Below are 4,514 nucleotides of genomic sequence, written 5' to 3'. Positions count from 1 at the left end.
ATCACACTGTACCGTATAGAATAATTCTGTGGAGTGCAAGGCATCTTTGTGTATAGTTAGTCTGGATTCTGTTGTTTGTTTGGGCAAATTATTTCTGAAGTTTAGACTTTGTCATGTAATAACTTCATTGTGGTTAGAATTATGTATATAAAAACAACACAGTCGAGTTTCTTAATTTATAGCAGGTGGTTAGTGGTTACTAAGTAGTTTTGTGTATAGTAAGGTCATTACAACACAATTTGACAGTTCAGCCAGTAGTTGCCAGGAATTCAGCCATCAGGTAAAGTTTTACTAGTAGTTCCAAAAACATAGACAGAATAAATACAGGCAGTGTTTGTGTGCAAATTATGCTGTATAATCTTCTTATGCATTCCTTTTCTTTTGCACACTTTAAAACAATTGCAAAAGAAAACCTGTAAGTGCTTTAGTCAATTTACAGTACCACTCAAATATGTGACCGGATCTGCAAAAACCTGACATAATCATGAATTTTTCAAACTCCTGTTTATTAAGTATTTATAATTAGGGCTGCTAGTATTGGTATATCGGTATCAGGCTGATACTGCTGTTTTCATGAGGTGTCATAATCGGCCAATGTATTGCTGCAGGTACCGGTTATCACATGTGCCGGATGGAAACATCTTAGGTCTTTATAAGGCCTTCTGGTATACAGGCTCTGCCTTTACCAGGTACTTTAATCATAATAAAACAATGTCCATTTGATTTCCACTTGGGGTACTTCGAGATAATAAGTCACTCTCTAGGGTTCCTATGGATACAAATACATGAAAATAGTAAGAAGAAAATATCCTGACCGCCTGGCAGATTCCTGTAAGCATTCGAGCGTTAATCGGATGGCTGCAGGTTCGAGGCTGCCCAGGTCCAGTCATGGATTTTTCTTCTTTCTCCTACTTTTCAAACACACTTAGTGCAGTTAATATAAACATCTTAGGTCTTCATAAGGCCTTCTGGTATACAGGCTCTGCCTTTACCAGGTACTTTAATCATAATAAAATGACATCCATTTGTACTATGTAGCCTCAATAAAAAGCTTGAAAGCATCAAGCACTATGCTAGTTATAACAGACAAAGTCATGCTTCTGTGCTAAAATTTTCTCTGTGAAAACATAATCTGAGAAATAGATCAATGTAAACAAATAGACAGGGCTGTACTGATGCTGAATTATATTGGTATCAGTAGTGACATTGTGAGTATCTGTATTGGTCAATTTCAAGCGTACAATTCAGATATTTCACTCAAGCTATATGCATTATAAAAGTAGTACAAGTATCATGTAAAGTGTCTTACTGGCTAAAGTGACTTAGTTGTCAAATGGTTTAGTTCTTAACTTGCATGAGTGGGCCTGGGTTAATACACAAGTTGGAAAAAAAATTTGGGGGGGGGGGAGGAAGGGTTTGCACCACTTTCTTAGTCTTCTAGTGATTGATTTTTTTTGTTCTGTGATTTGCACTGACAAAAACAGACAAGTTTGGATAAAACCTTACAGTTATAAGTTACGAACAGATAAAAGGATTACACTGTTGAAAAGCACGTGAATTGTAGTATTTTAACACAGCCATGCATAGCAATCATGCTACATACTCTACTATGCTGTAATGCATATCGGTTTGGCTTTGAACTATTGGCTGTGTATATGATATTGGTTCATTAGAAAACCTGTATAGGAAATAGACAATAAATATTGGATATCGGTAATGGATGTAAAATGTGGTATCGGTACAGCCCTACTAATGGAGCAGTCAGTAACTCTAATAGAGCAATCAGGTTTTGTCATGAGTGTTTTATTAGAGTATTTCTGTGGCAACCATTATCTAGACTTCTTCTCAGTGCCATAGTAGTCATAGAAAACTACTCGACTAGCTGCTGAACTGGTTTGTACTTCTAGTGAATCTTGTACAGTTAGTCACTTCATTATGTGCTCATTACAATGAATTGTCCATTATTGTGTTAAACCTTGTACAAAAGTACTTTAAACTAGATAAATAAATAATATATGGATGAGTTACGTATGGTATACATTACATTAATAAATGTGTGCAGTGATGAAGTAAATAAGCTACTGTACTTTGCATTGTTACTTGTACTTGCAGATACAGTAAAAAGTGGAATCTGTACAGCCCTATTTATAATGTACTTAGCAAAGTGTATGTTATGGAAAAGTTTCTGCCTTATATGCCAATAACTTTGGGAGTTTAAGCCCTATAAAAAGGTCGATTTGTACAGCAAGTATAGGAAAAATAAAGTAAAATGAAGTAAATTAAAATAAAGTAAATTCGGTGCTTACTAAAATGATTGTACAGAATGTCATACAAAGCTGAAATTCAATGTATTTACCATGAATAGGAGAATCAATTACTGGGTACATTTTCCTTGTATCACCTTTTTCACTGCATACGAAGGCAAAATCAGTGAAGAAAGACTGATTACATATTATCATTTTGACGTGACATAAACAAAAGCCCATAACCTATGTTTCCTTAGGTTGACTGCAATTAGCAGAGCTCCTCTTGAGTAGGCAAACAAGATGATATCCAGGTTTTATTGTTGGACCCTTTCTTCACTCGGAAAAGTGTGTTAGAGTACAACAAAAATAATAACAAATAGTCAAATAAAACATGCAGTTGAAATACTCTAATAGAGCAATCGGCAATAGTGCAGTTTGTTGTCATACCTTCCAGCTATACCTCTTATGCAAAATAGTCAAATTGTCTTGCACATATTGGTAAACTATCAAGGTACTAACCTTCAGTAATGTAATGGAAATCTGTTTTAAATATTAATGAGTCATAGCTAACGCAAATCCAACCATATAAATGCATGTGCATAACAAGCATGTTTTGAGATAGCTAGCTATCAAGACACACAGTAGTGCGTCGTGTGGCCCAAGAATCCAGTGTACCACACCGTGAGTCTATTGACAGGATGAAAGAAATGTGATTTTCACACCTATGTAGCTCTGTGATCCCTTATCCAATTGGAACCAAATTTGTTACAGAAGTGCCAGCCAGGTAGGGGAGTCTACATACTATGTTTGAAGAAAATTGTTCCAGACATTTCTGAGATACGAGCAACCAAAATTTTATTTAAAGTTCTTCTCTATTTCGCACACTTCGCAAAATCCGCCATAAAACATGAATGTGTGCTCCAATCAGGCTGAACTTTGGCACACGTAAAGGGCTCATTACAGCAGATCGTAGTACCAAGTTTGGTAGGAATCTGATGAACATTCACATAGCTATGACCGATTATTCATGTAAAATAGAGTCGAACTTCTGTCATGCCCACAGGGTAATTCCCTTGAAGGAATGAACTGAAAATTGCTATACAGATCGAGTAACTATTGTACGATTGCCTTTTTGTGGTTTACAATGAATCCAGATAAAGGCCATCGTGATAATGACACAAAACCCAACCAAAAAACTATTGGTTTTTACGTCTACCAGATAAACCACTTAGAGCAATGAGCTGAAAATCGGTATGTAGCTGCAATAATCATCATAGAAAGTCCTTGCAGTAGTACAGAAGAATCAGATTACAAACCACTCAGTTATGATTAGATAGCTAACTACATGTAGCAAAAGCGGGATTGAGATACTCTGATAGGACGGTCACCCTAATAGAGCATTCAATTGCCGAGATACTCTAATAGAGCAGTCACTATGCATCGCTCTAGTGATTCAGACCATTACAAGGTACCCTGTAGGGAGATCAGCTTGAAACCAATTTACCCTGCAGAGAGTTCAGCCACAAACAAATCACCTTGTACAGAGTTCAGCTACAAGCAATTAAGTCACCCTGTGGAGAGCTCAGCTAGAAACAAATTACCCTGTAGAGAGGTCAGCTAAAAGCAAATCACCCTGTACAGAGTTCAGCTAGAAAAAACTCACCCTATAGAGAGATCAGTTACAAACAAGTCTTCTTGTAAAGAGTTCAGCTACAAACAAATCACTCTAGTGATATCAGATAAAAACAACTCACTCTGTAGAAAGATCAGCTACAAACAAGTCACCCTGTAGAGAGTTCAGCTACTAACAAACCACCCTAGAAAGTTTGGCCACAAATAAATCACCCTGTAGGGAGTTCAGCTGCAAACAAATTACCCTGTAGAAAATTCAACTACAAACAAATCACCCTGTAGATGGATCAGCTAGATACAAGTCATCCTGTAGAGAGATTAGCTAGAAATGATTTACCCTGCATGCAGAGAGATCAACTAAAACCAAGTCACCATGTAGAGAGTTCAGCTACAAACAAATCAACCTGTTAGATCCGCTAGAAACAAGTCACCCTGTAGAAAATTCAGCTACAAACAAGTCACTCTTTAGATATTCAGCTACAAACAGATCACCCTATAGAGAGTAGGGATGGGCAATTATTCAATTATCATGATAAGCGTGATTATTTTATTGGCAATAATCGACATCATGTACTTTTCATTGACTAGTGATAATCAAAATCGGCAATTATCGGCAATAATCATGGTAATCAGAGA

The sequence above is a fragment of the Dysidea avara genome, chromosome 11 (assembly GCF_963678975.1).
Source record: "Dysidea avara chromosome 11, odDysAvar1.4, whole genome shotgun sequence".
Lineage (NCBI taxonomy): Eukaryota > Metazoa > Porifera > Demospongiae > Dictyoceratida > Dysideidae > Dysidea > Dysidea avara.
Note: the sequence above shows the minus strand (reverse complement) of the source record.